Source organism: Carassius gibelio, chromosome B23, assembly GCF_023724105.1.
Source record: "Carassius gibelio isolate Cgi1373 ecotype wild population from Czech Republic chromosome B23, carGib1.2-hapl.c, whole genome shotgun sequence".
Taxonomy (NCBI): domain Eukaryota; kingdom Metazoa; phylum Chordata; class Actinopteri; order Cypriniformes; family Cyprinidae; genus Carassius; species Carassius gibelio.
Window position 1 is genome coordinate 3945196 of NC_068418.1, and position 21639 is coordinate 3966834.

Here is a 21639-nt window from a genome sequence, read left to right on the forward strand (position 1 = left end):
ATATAAAACAGGAGCGACGAAAGTGAAGGACGAGAGAGGACCAGGTCTGGATGTATTTTATGTTTTGATTTTGTTTGTGATTGTGCTGTTTTGTGTTTATTTTTTAATAAAAGTTTCATTTTGATTGTCCGCTGGTTCCTACCTACTTCTTCCCGAGTTTATGAAGTTTGTACTGTGTTACACCTGGTTAGTCTAATTGTGCTCACCTGGCCCTCATGTATTTAACCCCCTATTTATAGTGCCCCTTACCCATTTGTGTTTGCTGGTTTGTGGTCATTTTCACTCCCCTCTGTCAATGTCTTGGGTTCTGTCTGTGGATGTGGCTGAATATGTTTCCATGTTTCCTCGCCTGGTTGGTCTTGTGCCTTTGTTTTGTCTAGTCCTTGTAGTTCCATGTTCTTGTCTTGCTCCTTGTTTTAGTAATTTGTTTGTTCTTGATTTTTTTTTTGCTTTTACTTTATTTAGTGCTTTAGACCTGATTCTTTTTTTTTATTTCTTAAGTTGGTTAAATTGGTAATTTCTTATTTTGTTACTTTACTCTTTATTAATTCATTGGTTTATATTTTCCCTTTTCTCTGGTTTTATTTGTGTTTTTGTGGAGCTTTGTCCTGTCTAATCTTGTTGAGACAAGATTGTTAACAATCTTGTTAAAAGAGTTGCTGACCTGGTTCTACCTGCCTGGCACTTGGTCTAGGGGGAGAGTTGGGTTTCACTTTTTCTTAAATATTTCTTTGCTACTTTCTTTCCTCTCTTTCTGATGGAGCGCTTACGAGTAGTATCACTAAATGTGAATGGGATGAGGGATATGGAAAAAAAATGTATTTCTTTCTGAGATTAATTTGAAAGAGTTAAATGCTATTTTCTTGCAAGAAACCCACAGTAATTTAGATAATGAAGTTGAATGGGGTCTATGGTGGAAGTAGGCATATGCCGGTATCAAATTTGCCTCTTGCGATGAATTGCTCATGCTTTTATCACATTATTATCACGGTATTGCAATTTAGTTTAAAAAAGTGGTCTTAATACAGTATAACAGGTTAACATCCCGCTCGACTCTTGCAGTCATTATAACCTGATCAAGCCATAGCTAAATATGTTTAACATGAATTCTTGCTAAATATGCAGTTATATTACGGTTGTTGGCATGAATACTCATGATGGAGGCTCCAGTCAGAATCACACCACTCAGCTCATCCTCTGCTCGGCAGCGTGTCTCAGTCAGACTCGCAAGGAGGAGTCCACTCTGAACTACGGGAGCCTGAGTGGTGCGTCAGTGGATGTTAAAAAGAAAACCAATTTTCATTCAAACAAACCGATGTAAATTACAAATTTGAGTTAATTGATAAAATCGATTTATCACCCAGCACTACTTGCTTTCATATTATTTAATGAAAAAAAAATGCAGCTGCATTTAAATGCAAGCGTGTAAAATATGTGCAAAATTTGCACTGCATGTGTGATGTTAGATGTGCAGCTTTTATTCTTATTTATTTTATCTTCATTACAAATCTTGTTTGGTTTCATTTTGGATAATTGCATGTAAAAAATAATTTTTGTTGTAATGCAAAATGTGAATTAATATTCATATGCAAGTATTTATGCAAAAATTAATATTCAACATTCAACAATCTGTGAATGTTGCATTTCTCTGTCGGAGAGAGCCAGCACTGTGAATTTCATCTTGCAGCAGACAAGAAAACATTTGTTTATTAATAAATAATTAAAATGTCTCATTTTCACAATTATTAGGCTACTACTGCATGTACTTTGTGGCAAACTTGATGCATGTGCTTGAGCGCGGAATATATTAAGATTTGATTATGTAAATTTAATATAAACCTCTGATTAGTTGAATATAACAAATGAACGACTAGAACTAGAAAAATCTTATGTGGGGACAGACCATTTTTTGTCTATAACCAAAACAACAGTCCTATATAAACCGGTTCAGCAACTTTGAAAGCCTCATAAGACACTGTTAAGAATTAAGAATTAATTGAGTTATGATTGACCATTATTGAAGACACCTGATGTTAACAAGCAGAATCAACAAACGAGAAAATCAAAATTTGTGTGTCACCATTATTGTGGTCAGTGTTTGCTTTTTTTTGGAATTTTAACCCTTCAGTTATAAACTTTAGATTTTGTGTGGCTGTGGTAACTGAGTTGTAACATACAGATAAACCAAAGCCAAGGCAAACTTATTGATTTTATTGTGGTTTGGACTAATTTTTATGGAGTGACCTGAATGGCTGAGTTCAGGTTCCTTTACTGTGTACATAAATTAGGTGGATAAAATGATCCAGCATTTCTGGCATAATATGACATGTTTTTAGTTAGTTAGTTTTACATAAAGAAAGAGTTATTTAGTTTAGACACACAGACATCAAGAATCAACGTGAGGATCACAACAATGGCGACCATCAAAAAAGCATCCATGACTCCCATCATGCATTGCGGCATGATTAAATTATGAGCTTTTTTATTATCTAGTTTTGTGATGTTCTGAGTAGATCTGTTTATCTGAATATGCTGTTTGTCACCGTTGTTGAAATTCATATGCTGATTCTTGTTATCTGTGTGTGCCTAAAATTAAAACTCTTCAATAAAAAAATTAAAAAAATCTGAATCACAGAATCACAAGAGATGCTTACAAAATGTAGAGAAAATACAGACTCTTTCATTGTGGAATCAAAGCTGTTACTGTCGATAAGAAGAGACAAGACTGTAAATGAATTCAGTGATTAAGGTCAAGCAACAATTACATTAAAACATAATTATCACCACCCAATGATTTTTACTCTTGGCTTGACACACAATTCTGAAAATTAAAAAGTTACAAGCCAAGATCCCAACTAAAGCAAACACTGACCACTATAATGGTGACACACAAATTGTGATTTTTTCGTTTGTTGATTCTGCTTGTTAACATAAGGTGTCTTCAATAATGGTCAATCATAACTCAATTAACTTCTTAATTATCTCATTAACTTCAACTCTGCTTCAGTGTTACTTTTAACACTGCTTCAGTGTTTATATGTGTCCACACTCAGAGTGTTAAATTAACACTGGGGATTTTAATGTGCAGCTGAGCAACGCGAGAGGCGTATCTGCGCCAGAGCGCGTGAAGTGAATGTGATGAACAAAGTCATTTTCAGATGCAATGGGAAAAACAAAACAAAAAACGGAAATTAATAGATTAGGCCCATGCAGGCTCTGCTCTGAGGTATATAATACTTATAATTACTGTTAATCCAGAGTAACAAATTTTAACGGATTAATCACCTTTTTTTCATTTGCTGCATGTTTTCTTTATTTATTTTTAAACATGCTAAAAAAATTAATTAAGTTTCTGAGAGAAAAAATATATATATTAATCATGTATAGGTTTAATTTTAATGTATTAATCACTTATTTTCGTTTGCTGGGTGTTTTTTTATATGATATAATTCATGTATAAATTGCATTTTATTACATTTAGAAATAATAACGGCTGGCCTAATAATGTTATCAAGTACAAACAGGATATATTTAATTCCCTTCACTTTACAACAAATCCTTTAAATTTAACAAATATATCAAAACAAAACACGAATTAAAAATATAGAATTATAATGGATAAATATAATTGCAGTATATGATAATATACGCTTAGCTATAAACTAACAGTTATTTAAAAAAGTTATTTTTTAAACACGCTAAAAAATAAAATACGTTTGACAGAGGAAAAATATATAAGTCCTCTATAGTTGCATTTTAACGGATTCATCACCTATTATCTGTTTGCTGCATTTTTTTTTTTTTTTTTAACACGCTAAAAAATAAATCAGAGGTATTAAACTGGCCCCGGGGATAAATGATGAAAGACCATATAAGTAAGATCTGACGCTATCGGTTCTGCTTTCAGTACTGGAACAAGGGGGAAAAATTATGTACTATGTATTTTTGTTTAATAATTTTATCGTGCACATCTTATCTCACCAAACATTTTTAATGTGAGATTATATGAAGACGTTTGTCTGTGAGATCTGCGAGATCTCTAATGCGTGCCGCGGAGGCTGTCTGTCAGTTACACACACACACACCACACACAACACCATAATGCAGTGCACGCACACGCATTAACTGTACGTAAACTCCTGCTTAATAATAAAGAGTGACAATGGCGAATAGATTTTCTTAATGTTATCGTGCTTTTTATCTCACCAAACATTTCTAATGTGCAATCATATTAAGACGTTCGTCTGTGAGATCTGCGATTTATTAAAATAATAAAACCTATATTTCCCTCAAGGTTGTTTTAATTTAAACGTCTCTGCTTCTATTTTAGCCAATTTATTTTCAATAAACTAAAACAAAAATAATATTAAAAAAATGGAAAACGAATACAGCTCTTTATCAGACTGTAAAAAAAAATACAATGAAAAAGTCATGACAACACATTTTTAAGGTTGGCTACTTTAATTTATAGAAATAATGTAAGCAATTTAATGCGTTTTTATACTAGTTTAAAACTGAATTTTTAATACTATTAAACTGAATTTAAAATCAAATGAAATTTTAAGTTTAAACGGGTGAAAATGCCACAGTGAATATTACATATAGCCTATATAACAGAAGACATCGATTGCATGTTACCATGAAACTAACAAAATAATTTGATTTTTTAACAATTATCAATTCATGTATAAAATGGGACAGCAACCTTTATATCAAACACTTTTACATCGTCCAGAATTGAGCAACGCGAGAGGAAGGTATTGCGCACAAGTGAATTTGAAGAGAAATTTTAGGGGGTAGGAGGATTTTTTTTATTCCTAAATTTTCATATGCAATGAAAAAAATGGGATAAACACAAAATAAATAAGTAAATAAAATAAATTGATATACAGTATGTCCACTTAGCTTACCTGTTGGGTTTACCTCTCTCCTTCTGGACACATCCAAACGTTTCCATATTCGTGATGTTGCGTATTTGCAGCTAAACTATTATTTATTAGGTAAAATAGGCTTTTTGGTTCACGTGTGTTTCAGTATCGACGGAAAAAATATTATAATGAGCAAAAATATGCAACAGTAGACCGCTGCTCATGCTGAACTGCGCTGTTTACAATGAATATGTGCACGTGAGGCACAAGCGCATAAAACAGCTAAAATATACCATACTCCATTTTTGCTCACACAGTTAAGGCATAATTGGAGACAGTTTGAAAAATCAAGAACAATAGCAGTTAATAAGAATTATAGCTGTTAGTGCGGTCTTAATGCTGGACCGATCTCATTTCGTTCCTCATATGCACTGCAAAAAATTGCTGTAGTATCTAATTTACAGTAAAATTTTTACAGAATTTTACTGTATAAACATTTTACAAGATGCAGCTGTAATTCGCAATGAATTATGGGTCAAATAAGGTTTTACAGTTGTTAACAGTATATTTCCACATCAACTGTAATTCATTTACAAGAAGCAGGTGTTGTCACTGTAGTTCCTGCTTTTTACACTAATTTACTGTAGTGTGGCATTATGGGATTGCACGCGCATCATTCAAATCTGAAACCCAGAGACTGGAGCAGCATGAGAAAGATTGAAGATTAGAGGCTTTATTCATAATTCCTGGTAAGTTCACTTAATTATACTTGAGAAATATATCCTTTTTATATTTATTAGAGTATATACTTATAATGTATAAGTGACAGGGGCGCCGGACTGGGGTAAAACCAGTACTGATTACCAGGGCCCCAAAGGAAGAGAGGGCTCTTGAAAAGTCTGAAATATATATTATCAGGGGGGGGGGGGGACTGCCTTTGCATAGGGCCCGGGATCTTGTGCAGAGCCCCTGATAAGCGATATCATATCACAATAGCCTCCTATCCTGACATTTAGACAAATGACCTTGATAACTTCTGTGCAGTAAACTGGGAATTGCTATCATAGCATAGTTACACAGCAAAATCTCCTGTGTTAATTTAACACTCTGAGTGTGGACACATATAAACACTGAAGCAGTGTTAAAAGTAACACTGAAGCAGAGTTGAAGTTAATGAGATAATTAAGAAGTTAATTGAGTTTTGATTGACCATTATTGAAGACACCTGATGCTAACAAGCAGAATCAACAAACGAGAAAATCTCCATTTGTTTGTCACCATTATATTGGTCAGTGTTTGTAGGCCAAATTTTCGATTTTTGGAAGTTACATTTTCTTATTGAGAGCATTTAAAGTAGTGTTTACCTAACTTTTATTATAAAGCCCAATGTGAACGTCTGTCATAGTAACTAATATCTGTCGAAATAGCTGACGAACAGCAAAATATGTGAAATTTCATTTGTTTATATGTGTTCATTTGTTTATGTCCAACTGTCCCATATTGACGTGACGCCTTACTATAATAAGTGAAAGATATCTTTATATGCCCAACTGGACTGATTTAAAAAAAAGACTGAGGAAGCATCGAAACGTGAGACTGATTCTGATTATATTAATGTTTCATTCAACATCAAAACAAGCTTAACGGCACACATAAACTCAGGGAAAACACAGGAGGTAAATGTTCAACTGTTGAGTTTGTTTATAATATATGATATAAGTAGCATCACAAGTGAGCTGTTTTCGTGAGTTTCACGATTGCAAATACATAGTTCAAGAAACAATTAGTTAACAAGTTACTTACTTTTTTAGACTCAAGATCGACTGTTGTTCAATTTCACCAACAAAAATAGTTCCAAACAATGATCAAAGCAAAACTATTTTGCTCATTCTCAAATCAAAATTAAGCGGTGTTTTTGCTGAATGATTCAGCTTTTTGAATGGATCGGTTCAATGAATGACTCAGTTAATTCACTCATTCATTCACTCAAGTTATTTGCTGCCATCTAATGGCGGTTTACTTTCACTTTTAAAAAGTATCATTGCATTTTTCCAACATTTATTAATTGTAGGATTACTCCACCCTATAATGACAATTTAGTACTGATAAATGCTGATTGTAATGTATTGTATAAGTGGCATTTTGACATTTATTTAATTGAGCTAGTTTCATTCAATACTTAACTTTATCCTGATGCTTCTGCTTGTTTTTATGTGCAGATGTTTTCTTGGAATCACAACACTCACTGGATACAAGACAGACACATAGAGGCAAAACAAGTGGAAAAGTCTCAGAGAAGAGGGACAACCCTCATGTGTGTGCTCATCTCAGCAAGTTGATGGACTTTCGGTATGTATTTATTAAATTGTCTTTCGCTGGAATATTCTTAATTTAGTAGAACATAAGCTCAAACAACAGAATTTGTGATTTAATGTTGATTCCAGCATTTTATTTTAACAATTTTCTTTAAAACATTTTTTTTTACAAAAATTATACAAATTCTGTTGATTGACCTTCATTTTTATAGAAAGTTAATGTTCTACTCTGAGTATGGCTTATTTTTTTTAGCATGTATTTGTAGTTATTTGTGATGCTATGTTATTTTTATGATAAGATTTTAACTGTTGAAAGACTGACATTTTTATTTTACCAGTATGTAAATGTAAATGTATTAAGATAGAGTTCATGATAATGCATTTATATACCATATTTTATAGTTTACTGTTAAAATTATTCTTTAAAGCAGTTTCATTGTTAAATTATTACAACATCATATTGTATTTAGGGGTATTTACAGGATTTTATTGGCAACTTTATTTGCCAGTTAAATACTGTAATATAATGAAATTACAAATAAATGCTGTAAAATATGTGACCAATCACGGAGAGTAGGGACACAAGTCAGTTCTAGGGCATTTTGAGTTATTCACAGATTCAGTGTAGTCTCCAAGCTTTCCAACGATGTGTAACACATGGAAATCTGATAATATTTGGAGAAGTTGTGGCCATTTGAAGGTAGGCACTCAAAAAAGTTCAAAAAGCTGAAAAATGGCCTCTAAACATTGTGCAGTTCTCACCTGTTCTCACCTGCTGGGAGTGACAATAGGGCTAATTTACATCTCATTTAGATAAGTCATACCCCCTGTAAAGCTCCCCCTGTAAAGCTGCATGGTTGCATAGCAACGACAGACACAACGGGAAAAATCGGACTGCATACTATTAATAATATAGGAGAATGTGCATTGTAAATGTCAGTATTTTATCTTTTTTTACTTTTATAAAAATGATTTAGAGGCTGAAATATGTGAGTTTTATCTTTTTATAAAACCTTTTTTGTCAAAACTCTACTTGAACTTGTGCAGTGTAGATAATGTTGCAAGACACTCCTTTAAAATCTGGCCATCATTTTTAATTTTATTATTTTAATGTTCATGTAAACAAAAAGTACATATGGATGCTAATTTTATTTGTTATTTGCTGGTTTTCTACATAAAACTTGGTGAATTGATTTCATTGTGTAGCATTAGGACTTTTTGAACAGGATTCTGTGATAACCGATGAGCTAGTTAATAACAATAGGTAGATATGGGAAAATCTAAACATGGACTAAACATGAGATAACGTGTACGTGTTCTTAGACTGAACACAAAACAACAAACTTTGATGTTTATGGAAACTCACCCCATAAGGAACAGAAAAGTATTATTGCAGATCTCGATGCCTCCAATGGAATAAGTCTTTCGGGCACACTTTCTCTTTGTTGGGGTCTTCTTTGTGGATGTAACCATCTCTGAAGTTTGCACTGTGCGTCTGTTTGCCTCTAAATGTCCAATAATTTGCATGTCCTGCCACTCTTTTTCCGCAGCTAAAGAATCCAGCCGTATTTTGTACATAATGTCTGGATCTGACCTTTCATCGTCGCTCAGATCATCTTCAGAATCAGTGAGCGCTTGTTCATAAGCATCCGGCTTGTCGAAGAAGTACTTCAAAACATTTTCGGTGTAATGGCCACGGTTCAGCTTGTCTGCGATCATCTTTGCGGCGTCCATCTTCATTGAATTTTGATATCGGCTAGAGCCGGCCAGAGCGCTGCATAATAAGTAGCCACGCTTCCCTCGGAGGACGGGGGCAATAACAAAAGAAACAAAAGCCGGCTTATCCAGTATGGAAATACAGACTGACAATGACACGCCCCTACTGCGTGCTAGAATCTCTGAAAAACAAGCCGATTTCAACCTCAAAATGTATGCTTTTAAATATACCAATACTGCTATCTCAAACACGGAGAGGCTTCCTTCGTAATCTCAACTAACAGATTCTGCAAAAAAACGAAAATCACCAATTTTGAAAAAAAAAAAAAACGCTTCTTTCTCATTTTGCTGGAAAGTTGTGCTGCCAACTTGTGTCACTGGTTTCCGTGACGGGTCACATATATTTATGACTTTACTGGCAACTTTTTTCCCAGGTAAATACAGTAACTTTAGTAAAATTACAAAATATTGCTGTAAAATATACTTAAAGTTAAATTCAATGTTACTGTAAAAAAATACTACAAACTACTGTATTTCACATACACTGTGCTTTGGACACAAACTTTCAATAACCACACTGACCACATTGCTACAACGACCCGGTCCTGCAGGTTTGCCTTATACAACATTAGGAAGATCAGGAAGACCCTTCCTGTCAGAGCAAGCAACCCAACTTCTTGTCCAAGCTCTTGTTCTCTCCAGACTGGACTATTGTAATGCTCTCTTGGCGGGCCTTCCTGCATGTACTGTCAAGCCTCTGCAAATGATGAAGGGTTGTCTTCAATGAGCCAAAAACAGCTGACGTTAATCCTCTCCTCATCAGGTTACACTGGCTACCAGTAGCCGCTCGCATCAAATTCAAGGTACTGATGCTTGCCTACAAGACGACCACTGGCACGGCACCAACTTACCTAAACTCACTGGTTAAATCCTATGTGCCCTCCAGAAGTTTGCGCTCTGCAAGTGAACAACGCCTTGTGGTGCCATCCCAAAGAAATTCAAAATCACTCTCACGGACCTTTTCCTGGACTGTGCCCAGCTGGTGGAATGACCTCCCAATCTCAATTCGTACAGCTGAGTCTTTATGAATGTAATGAGATTAGGTGATTGACAGCCGGATTTGCCTATCAGCGATCAGTATCCGTAATATAAGGGCTGATTTGTTGTTGGCCGTGGTGCGTCACGTCCGATTTTCCTCCTTTGTGCCTGTGTTTACGTGGTTACAGGTAAGCGTGCTGTGCTGTAACGGGGTGTAATCTGCAAACTGGTGGGCTGTTAAAGCAATTTTTTTTTTGTACGCTTTTTAGTGTCGTTTTGTCTGGGTGTCGCCGTGTTTTCGGCGCTGCTTTTGTGGATGTAGTGACTGGTTGCCTCTCAGGTATGTGTGTGTCCATGTGCATCTGTATGAACGCATATTGTACTACCGTTGTTGTGCTGTTGACGCTGTCGCATGCTATCTAGGTATGGTTTCCTCTACCCCATTGTTGTCGGTGGGCTGATTAATAGACCTGTGCCTGTATATTTTCTATTTGGGGTGATACCTCGACGGTAAGTGTTTTAAATGTAATTATAATTCGTGAAGGGCAAGTATCATTAGTAATGTCTCTCTTTGTGTTCGCTATAGGGTTCTCCCTCTCGTTCACTCTTTTCATTCCGTTCTGGCTTATATGGTGTCGGATCTGCTGCGTTGCTGCTGTCTTCCGCTTTGTGCTGTGGACGTTTTGCTTACATTCCTGCAAGGGGACTGTTCGTCTGGTTCCGATTGGGTGTAGTGGCCGCTTTCTGTTTGTGTGTCAGCAGGGAGAATATGACGATCTTGTTTTATTGAGGGAAGAGAATTGTTTTGTTTCTTTTCTATTAATTTTGTTTTCGTTTTCGGTTTATACTTTTGGTTATATTGTGTTGGCTATTTGTATGTTATTTCTTCTTTATTAACGCAACTTGATTTGCTTTCTGTCTACATCTGACTTCAAGTTGCTTGTAATTTCTTTTGAACTTATTTGATTCTTCTAATGTTTTTCTTTATTTTGTGACATTGATCCCTTTTTGTTTGGAGTTTTATCAGTTATTATCATTTGCTTATATTGTATGTGGAGCTAATTGTGTTTAATTGTGATTTTTGTTCACTTATTTTTGCTTGTCTGCAGGAGCTGGGGGTCCCACTGGTGAATGGATCTTCCCTCTTGTGGTGGTGGTTCTTCATTGCGTGCGGTGTATCACTTCAAGTGTGTGGTAGTGTGATCTGAGTGCACTTTGGTGTGTGTGTGTGTGTGTGAAGTGTGCTCTTGTAAAACCAGACTCCATTTCTATGCCTGCCGATGGGAGCCTCAGCCCTGCTGATATTTACTTTATTTGGTTTTCATATTTAAAATTAATTTTCCGTTATTGCCCACATTCATTTTTGTAATTGTTTTTCTCCATTTAAAGTGGTGTCTCCTGCCTACCGACATTTTAGTGTCTCTTTTAAAAACCATTCTTGTATTAATAAACATTTGTATTTTGATACTTCACCCACGTCTCCTGCTTACTTCCATGAGGGAACCGAACCTGTGTGCTTAGTGCACTCCATTTTTGGGTTTTGAGTATTGTTCCCTAGAGTTAAATTCTAGGGTGGCGTAGTCGGATTTCTTTATTGGTAAAAGGTTGGTTTCACAATTGTACTGCTCCGTCATACTCATTTTCAAGAAACATCTAAAGACTCATCTTTTTCGCCTGCACTTAACCTACTAACACCAGCACTTTTCCTTTTCTTGTCTTTTTCATTTAATAAAAAAAAAAAAAAAAATACCTGGCTATGCGTTCTATACTAGACTAACTGAGACTTGTCATGGCACTTGTATACTGTTGTTGTTCTCTTGTTGACCTGACTGCTTCTATTGTTCTCATTTGTAAGTCGCTTTGGATAAAAGCGTCTGCTAAATGATTAAATGTAAATATAAATGTAAATATATATATAAAACATTACAATATAGAATTTCTTTAATCTATATAGCCTACCAGTCAACAGTTTTAGAACAGTAAGATTTTTAATGTTTTGAAAGAAGTCTCTTCTGCTCAGCAAGCCTGCATTTATTTGATCCAGAATACAGCAAAAGCAGTAATATTGTGAAATATTTTTACTGTTTAAAATAACTTTTTTCTATTTGAATATATTTTTGTCACGGCAGAAGTAAGGACAGGAAACAGTTGCAAGTAATTGATGTTTATTAAGAGAAGTATCGTCAGGCTGGATGATGGTGGGTGACGCAGGGACCTCAATGGCAGCACAGACAGGTGAGGAGGTGATTGAGTGCGCAGGTGGTGGTGGTGAGGAATCCGCGTGATGACTGGTAAATCCAATAGCGACCGAACAGGAACAAGACACAATGAAGCAGAGCTAGTGGAACACAGACAAGAAACACGGAGGACCTCGAACAACGATCTGACAAACAAGAGACGGAAGACAGCGCATTAAGTAGGCTGGTGGAATGAGCTGCAGCTGCCCACATGAAACAATCAACATGACGTAACATGAGACAAGCAGGAAACGGTGCATTCATGAACCGTGACAATTTTAAAATGTAATTTATTCCTGTGATCAAATCTGAATTTTCAGCATCATTACTCCAGTCTTTCGTATTTCATACTTCAGAAATCATTCTAATATGCTGATTTGATGATTATCATTATTTAAAACATATGAGTAAATTTTTTCAGTATTCTTTGATGAATAGAAGGATCCAAAGATCAGCATTTATGTGAAACAAAAAGCTTTCACAACATTATACCCTTTACCATTCAAAAGAAGAAAAAAAAAAATTGGAAAAAAAAAATAATGAAATGAATCCTTTTATTTAGCAAGGATTCTTTAAATTGATCAAAAGTAATGATAAAGACATCATTTTACAAAAGAGTTCTATTTCATGTGAATGCTGTTCTCCTGACCTTTCTATTCATCAAAGAAACCTGAAAAAATCTATTCAGCATTTTTTTATTATTATTATTATTAGTTTTTTTTTTTTTTTTTTGTTCTGTTTTTTCGTTTTTTTGAGCAGCAAATCAGAATATCAGAATTATTTCTGGAGGATCGTGTGAATGGAGTAATGATGATAAAAATTCAGCTTTGAAATCTCAATAAATTACATTTTGAAATATATTCAAATAGAAATCAGTTATTGTTTTTGCTGTACTTTGGATCAAATAAATGCAGGCTTGGTGAACAGAAGAGACTTCTTTAAAAAACATTAACAAGCTTACTGTTCAAAAACTTTTGATTGGTAGTGTATAGGCAACTTATATTTTTCTCTAACTTCAGGCTTTTAATTGTCTTAGAAATCTATAATTGCTGGACAATAACAAAATAATTATTATTTGTTTATATACACTACAAACACTTTTTTTTATCACATAATAAGGCAGAATAAATACTGTTATAACACTGCATTGTTCATATACTTTATTTATCACCTGCTGGAGATGACTTGAAAAACCATATTGTCGCAATCGTATGTTTAAAGGGGGGGTGAAATGCTCGTTTTCACTCAATATCCTGTTAATCTTGAGTACCTATAGAGTAGTACTGCATCATTCATAACTCCAAAAAGTCTTTGGTTTTATTATATTCATAAGAGAAAGATAGTCTGCACCTATAAAAACACGACCGGCTGGAGGCGTGACGTGTGGGCGGAGCTAAAGAATCACCAGCGCCAGTAGGCTTTTGCGTTGAGAGCGTTTGGAAGCTGAGGAAAAAAAAACAACCAAAACAAACCATGGCTAACAGTCAGATTCAGCGTATATTTATGATCCAGAATCAGATCCAGAGGCTGAAATTTGACAAGAGCAAGCCTCAGCAACGACGTCTCTTTGTGGTATGTACTGAAACTGTATATATTTGCTTAGCGGTTTTGGAAAATGACTAAGTTCCACTTTGTTGTGTTATTTTTTTTTTTTTTTTTTAAGCTGTACATGTGTAAAGTGCAGTTTGATGACAACATCGCATGTTGTTTACTTGATGTGCTTACACGCCGATAGCTAAGTTAACAACACAGAGATATTTGAAGCAGTTTTACTCACCGCCTGCAGTTCCAACACACGATCGTGACCCTTTTTCGTTGGGACTGCATTATCCTTAAGAAATAAACGATGTGCAAATCCGGCGTCAAACTGGGCCTTGTTTGTAAAACAAGCATCTTCGAAATGTAGGGGAACAAACACAAACACTTGCACAACTCCGTTGATGCTCTGTAAAAATAAACTCCATCCACTGGTCCCTTAATGCTGTTTCTCTTTTGGTAATCTGTGCAGGGTTGTCTTGCCCTGGCAACCAAAAACACACTTCTTTTGTGACATTTGGCGACGCTCTCGCTCTGGTCAGTGGATGTCTCGTCTCTGCTCTGCTCTACGGGAGCGCTTGCTCTTCCGGGAGAAGTGTCCTCAGGACCCATATAAGGAAATTCCGCTCCATTTAACGTCACACAGAGCCATACTCGAAAAAAACTTTCCGAAACTTGTGACAAACCGGAAGGAGTATTTTTGGAACAGAAATACTCCTTCAAACGTACAACTTAACTTTTGAAACTTTGTCCATGCTTAGCATGGGAATCCAACTCTTTAACAGTGTAAAAAACTCAGTATGCATGAAATAGCATTTCACCCCCCCTTTAATGTGTTCATTGCTGGAGCACCATGTACAAGCCCCCCCCCCCATTGATAAAAAGGTCTGGAGACCTGCAGTGGTTTGTTGTACATAGTATTATTGCTACAAACAAACACAGAGCACATTTTGATCCACTAGCGGGGATTGGGTGTCCTTTCTGTGAACAACAGGAGACAGTTTTTATTTGTTTGCTGACTGTAGTAGGTTATTGCCTCTTTGAAATTCTTGGAGGGTGGTGTCAGACATTAGGAGTTTTCCCACTTGAGTTTTTTATCTATTGACCTAAATATAAACGTAGCAAGAAGGAGATTTATCATCTACTCAATTTTATTTTTGGACAAGCAAAGTTAGCCCACCCAGCAAAAACTCGTTGAAAAGACGTCTATAAAAAGACATCCAAATTACGTTTAAATGTGGTTGAAAAGTGAAAGGTGAAAAGACGCCTTTATCAGGTCGAAAAGACGTTTATAAATAGACGTCCAAATTACGTTTAAATGTGGTTTAAAAGTGAAAGGTGAAAAGACGTCTTTTCCAGACCTAATTACAACCGTGAATTATTTTTCATATTCCTAATTAGTGAAAATAAGACAATTCACAGTATATTGACACATTTATTGACACATTACATCTTTCATGTAAATTCTTGATCACATCTTAAGACTTCTTTGATTAAACAGACTGTAAAAACAGTAATATTGTGAAATATAACTACAGAAATAATAGTTTTCTATGTGGATGCATTGTCAAATGTAATTTATGCTTGTAAACTGAATTTATAACACAATTACCCCAGTCTTCAGTTACATGATCTTCAGAAATCATTATAATATACTGATTTGCTGCTCAAGAAACATTTCTGATTATTATCAATGTTTAAAACAGTTGTGCTGCCCAATATTTTGTGGAAACCATTCCATTTGTCAGTATTTTTTAATAGACCTTGCAAAAGAGTAGTATTTATTTAGATTTAAAAGTCTTTACTATAAACTTATCAAATTAATCCATCTTTCTGTATTAATATAATTTTTCAAGACAATAAACTATGACCAATTATAACCACATTAGAACAACCAAAAATTTAAATTCTGTCATTATTTCCTTACCCTCATGTTGCAGCAAACCATGTTGCAGAACACAAATTAAGATATTTTTTTAACAGATGCCTTGTGTACGCAAAAAAAAAAACAACAACAGCAAAAATAATCTATTCAGAAATTATGAATCCCCAATGGATTTTGACAAAAGCATAAAAAAGCGCCAGCTCTCACGCCAATGCTACACTGATGCATGGTGCTTGTGTGAATGCGTTATTTTATATAAAAAATTTTTTTTTCAGATTTTATTAAAAAGTTCTGCATTTATGTTTCAAAGATGAACAAAAGTCTGGCTTGGAACAACATAAAGGTGAGTGATGAAAATCTTTGGTTTAACGAACACGTTTGGTAAATGGGGTTCCCACAGGGGCACCAGTAGATCTCTGCATGATCTCTGATCTTCTGCTTCTTCTTCTGCTCTTTCCTCCGTCCCAATTCTGGATTAATGAGCCACGGCAGATGTTTCCACTTTGAATGCTTTAGCCTCACTGTTTTATCTCCAGCATCTAAAGTGAGAAAGAAAACAGTAACTAAAATGTAAATAAATAATACAAAAACAATGGTTGTCCAAAATGTACAAATTAAAGTGTATTAATCATTCTTCATGAGGGATTATTAACTAATCAGTATGTCGGGTTGTCAGCTCTGGCCATTAAGGTGAGATTTAGGTCTCTGCAGAGTAAAAGCGGGCGTTTATGACTTGGTTTGTGTATTCAAACTGCTGGGTGTTTCTAAATCATGCAATCAAAATGATCCCCCTTACCTATACCCCACCCTAAACCTACCGTCACTATGATGTCAGCCAATCAGGTATCATGGTCTAAAAACACCCTGATCTGGTAACTCCCATTACTTTCCTGCAGAGACCTATGCTTGGCTTAAGGTCCACTGTCATGCAGAGTTTACGTCTCAATCAGCTTCACAGTTTGCCAAGTTGTGAATATATTGTGTACACAAATGTAGGTAGTGGTAAGTACTGTGGCTCACTATACACTGGTGACTATTTCTGTCCTCATTGTACAACATCACTACTGACATTAATGCACAACAATAAAACTGATATCTTTCTTTTAATGCTATTTACAGCACATTATGATGAATACTTTATTACATGTATGTGCAAGATTTAATTCATAAATTAATTGGAAATGTTTACTAGATTAGACATTACCTGTCTAGTGATATGTTGATGCTGAAATATATTATTGGTTTGTGTTTTAAAATCTATTACGTGTAATCTTATAGCGAATTATCAGAGCACCGTAAAAAGAAAATTGTGATTGAGGCAGCCCTTCACCACTGAGTACTGAGCAACGGACCAGAGTGATTCACCCCCAGAGTTTATGTCCACACCTGATCACACTCACCTGTTTGTGACTTATAGTTAGTAAAACTGAAGACCTTGATTAATGTGTTCAGGTGCACTGCACTAGGTTGGTGTAAAACTCTGCATGTAAGTGGACCTTGAGAGACAATGTTGAGATCTCCTGCAATATGTTCTGAACCTGAACTATAAAGAGGCAGAATGACTTACAACACTGGTGTCCAGTCCTGGGCTGGAGGACCACTGTTCTGCAGAGTTTCTGCTGATCCTTGAACAGCTGCTCAGGTCTGCTTAACTGGGGTTGGAGCTAAACTCTGAAAAAAGAGAAGACAACCAATATTATAATGTTAAAAAGTTAAACAACATTAAATAATTTGATCCATAAATATGCACAACATCTGAAAATGCACAAAGATGACAAGAAACAACTTTCAACACTGAAAAATAAGAAGCAATATTAAATCACACATGCATTTTCTTTTCTTATTATTATTCCTCTTGCAATAAGTTTATTCACAATTACCTTGTGGTTTATCAATGATTTTCAGTCTCTGAAATAGAAAAGATCTATCAATGATGAACTATTATTTACCCCGTTTGTATCTGCGAGGTGTTCATTACACATTTTACCAGTGTTAAGATCAGTGACTGTCGAATGTCTGACTTGACTCACTGTATTCTCCCCCCAAACATATGATTAGACTATCAGTCGAATATCGGCAAGATTCAAAAATTCTGATTCGACAGTGAAAAACCTTAGTCAAGGACACCCCTAGTAATTTCAAATATTACTATTTTACTGTATTTTAATCAAATGAATGCAGCAGTGGTGAGCATAAAACATATATTTTAAATATATTTTTAAATAATATTTTCTATTTCTCTTCCACCTTTATTTGATCCTCTAACTTTAACACTCACTATTCTAATTCTATTCTTAAAAAAATCTAACTACATTTCTAATCTTTTTGTATCCTATTTTCTTTACATTTATTATGCAATTGTGTGTGTGTATGTGTAAAGACCTCTAACTAGCTTGTTCTACTCTTTTTTTTTTAATTCTAGCTGTTTTCTCTTTATTTATTATATTATTTAAAATCCCATGCTATGTGTACCGTGTTAAGCTAACTGTTATAGCACTTATATATCATTGCTCTTTTTCTTGTTTTTGATTGCTTCCACTGTCTTCATCTGTAAGTCGCTTTGGATAAAAGAGTCTGCTAAATGAATAAATGTAAATGTAAATACATGATAAATCTGACCCTTAAACGTTTGAATAATAGTGTATGTTTGAGGTATTACTTACTAGTTATATGCTTCATAATGTCTAAAAATGTGCTTCAGCTGGATACAGGCACGGCCATCAGCATGGAAGAATCTAGAACATAAACAATCTGTCATTCTGTCAGTCTGTCTAAGCCAACAATATTTATTATACAAAAAAAATTAAAAGAATAATAACAGAATTTAAAGTTTTAGGTTTACTAACCGATTAATACTCTTACAGTGTGGACATCAAAATAACTAACAGGAAAACAAACACACACACACACAGGGGCGATTCTAGGATTTTTTCAACTGGGGGGCATAAGAGGGGCCACGATTAATACAGAGGGGCCAATCTTGTGTTGTTTGAACTGTATATCCAAATCATTTCAAGAGTTCAGTAACCTTTAAAATGAGTAATAAACAGTGGTACCCTATTATATTTTAATAGCAATTAGTCACTGCTCTAAATCAAAACAATCAAATACAATTTGTATTAACTTTTCACTTTACAAAAGCTAAAGAAAAACTGTAATAAATAAAATAATCCAACGTATGAATACTGTACAACTCACAAATAATAATAATAATAATATAATTTATTTATAATAGCCTTATATAATATATATAATAGCCTTATTTATATAAATGCAGAATAACATTAATAATTCATAGAAATAAATACATTAATGAATTAATATAACTAATATAAATTTAATATAATAAATTGTTTTTGTTTATTATCCACATCCCGTTCAATTTGCATAGCAGCAGTTGCAGTAAATTTGCATTGATGAATAAATAAAATTTACTTATGTCAAGGCTAATTAATCTTGAGCATATTGATTTTAAAATATCATATTCAATACTTTGTTAGATAGCTACTCGTTCAAAAAGGTAGCTTTAGTTTAACATGTAAAATATGTGGATCCTATAGAATAGCTTAATTAGTCCAGTGTTATTTTAGTATTAGTTATTTATTTTGCTATTTAATCATGCATTAAATATTTATGTATGATTTTTTTTTTTTTTTTTTTTTTTGAGAATGTTTCTGGGTGTCATCAAATTACGTTTTGTCAATAACCTCTGTGAAAACATATTTGGATCTGAGAACATTGTACGGGAGAGAGAGCTAGAGAGAGAGCTTTCCAGGGTGCAGACAGCAATCGCGGAGCACCATGGTGATTTAGAACGCCAACTGAATTTATGAGAAATCTACAGACGCAAAAAGACTAAAGGTGTAGTAAAATAAAGACCTATATTTTGGACTTTTTTTTTCACCACAAGTCTGAAAGAAGACATGTTATTGAAGACAAACAGCCCCAAATCTCAAAATTGACCAGTAAAAAAAACGATGTTTTTGCATGTGTCTCACCCATATAGACTGTAAGAAAAAGTCTCAAGTGTGGAGCGTTAGAGAAACATCATACATTTTGTTTCATCACCTCACTTAAGTGAAAAAAGTCGCCAATCGACTGCATGATTCAATAATAACTTTATTATAATTGCAATTATACTTTTTTTAAACCATTGCTTTAAATTGCGTTGTTGCCTATATCGGCGCGTTCGGCTGAAAAATAAGTAAATCGTAACGCAGTAAACCCCTTTTACATTCAGCATCAGATGAGCATAGTAAATATAATGATTAGCATTTGGTCTGCTCTAGGAGATAACATCGTCATCGAACCTGGTCTGTCTAACACCGAAATACGTTAACGTTAGTACCAAACACTTGTTGCACTGCAACAACTCGCTAATCAAAAAAATAAGCTATATAAAATATATCAACTTACCGTGTGCTTATTTTTCATTGGAAAACAGCAGCTCGCTATTCTTGGTCCTCGTTGAGAAGCATCACGACGCAATCATGATTTATTTACTAGGCTGAAAGATTATGATTTGAATTTGTGAGTGACAGACAAGTAGAAGCAAGTATAGGTCTCTGCAGGAAAGTAATGGGAGTTACGAGATCAAGGTGTTTTTACACCATGATACCTGATTAGTTGATGTAATAGTGACATTAGGTTTAGGGGTGGGGTTGGGTAAGGGGGATAATTTAGATTGCATGATTCAGAAACACCCAGCAGTTTCAAAACACCCATATGGTGATAAATGCCCACTTTTGCTCTGCAGAGACCTAAGTCTCAGTAGAAGGGTGGGGGCACACTGGGGGGCCAATCAGTTTTCAGGAGGGGCCAGTGCCCCCATGGCCCCTCCCCTGGCTACGCCACTGCACACACACATATTATGAAAATATTATATAAACACACACACATATATAAGAAAATTACAGATTCATGCTGATGTAGGCGAAATATATTGTGAAAGAAGCATATAAAGTTACCTCTTGTAGTTAGCATTACAGTTGAGATGCTAACGGACTTTTTCTGAAGACACTGACCATTTCTATAAAGTACATTTTCAACGAAAGCGTGTCATTTACATGAAAGAAAGTTTCAGGGACACTTTTATGTAACATTTGTGTAATTTAGGGATTAAACTTACCTGAAATTAGTGAAAACAACCACGAGAGACAGCGTCTGTTCAGCTGCTTGACGGTTGAGCTGAGCCCCGTTTCCATGGTGACTCCAGTACAGCGCGTGACCATCAAGTGTTTTCAAAATATATTTAAATATATTTACAGTGCTTCAGACATGATGTCTAATATATTTCTTCACTAGTTTATGTTAATGTCTTTGTGGTGCAAAATAAAAGTTTTTTTTTCTGCTGAATTTGGACTAAAGCCCATTTACATCTATTTTTGGGCTAAAAAAAAAAAAAAAAAAAAAAAAAAGACGTTAAATGTCGCTTTTTGGCCTTAATTTGGACCAAATCCGACGGACCAAATGAAGACCAATTTTCAACGTCGCTTTTTGGGCTTAATTTGGATCAAATCCGACGGACCAAATGAAGACCAATTTTCAACGTCGCTTTTTGGTCTAAAAGATGGCCGTGACGGGCCGACTTGATTTAGACCAGAAAACGACGTCCAAATGACGTCTGGTGCTGGGTGGGAGCTGTTTGTCTCTCTCGTAAAAGTAAAACTCTTATGAAAAATAACCATGGTTTTATTATAGTAAAACTGTAGTAGCCCATGTTTTTTTGGCGTATTGACTGCCATTTGTAAAACCACAGATTTACTACAAATACCATGGTAAAACTATGGTTAATATAGCAAAACCATGGTTAATTTGTGGTTACCTTGGTTTAACTACAGTAACCATGGTTTTTTGGTTTTATTTGTAGTAAAACCATGGTTAATTTTCGTAAGGGTTTTTACGAAACAAATCATTACAAAGCAACTTTACAGAAAATTAAGTTTCTATAATATTTAGTATTACACTGAAAAAAGTAATAAGTAAATTTACTTAATTTTTATTTGGCAAGTTTTTGCACAAGCATTTTTCAAGTAAATTTAACA

At 34.8% G+C, this 21639-nt stretch overlaps 1 long non-coding RNA gene across 1 annotated transcript; it reads right to left on the bottom strand.

The window, feature by feature from the left end:
* Nucleotides 1–18438: 18438 nt before the first annotated feature.
* Nucleotides 18439–20905, bottom strand: LOC128011576 (uncharacterized). The gene is made up of 3 exons (XR_008182587.1): nt 20724–20905; nt 20563–20624; nt 18439–18476 (listed from the first exon to the last, which is right to left on the bottom strand). It is a non-coding gene; the product is annotated as an uncharacterized LOC128011576 (long non-coding RNA).
* Nucleotides 20906–21639: the final 734 nt, after the last annotated feature.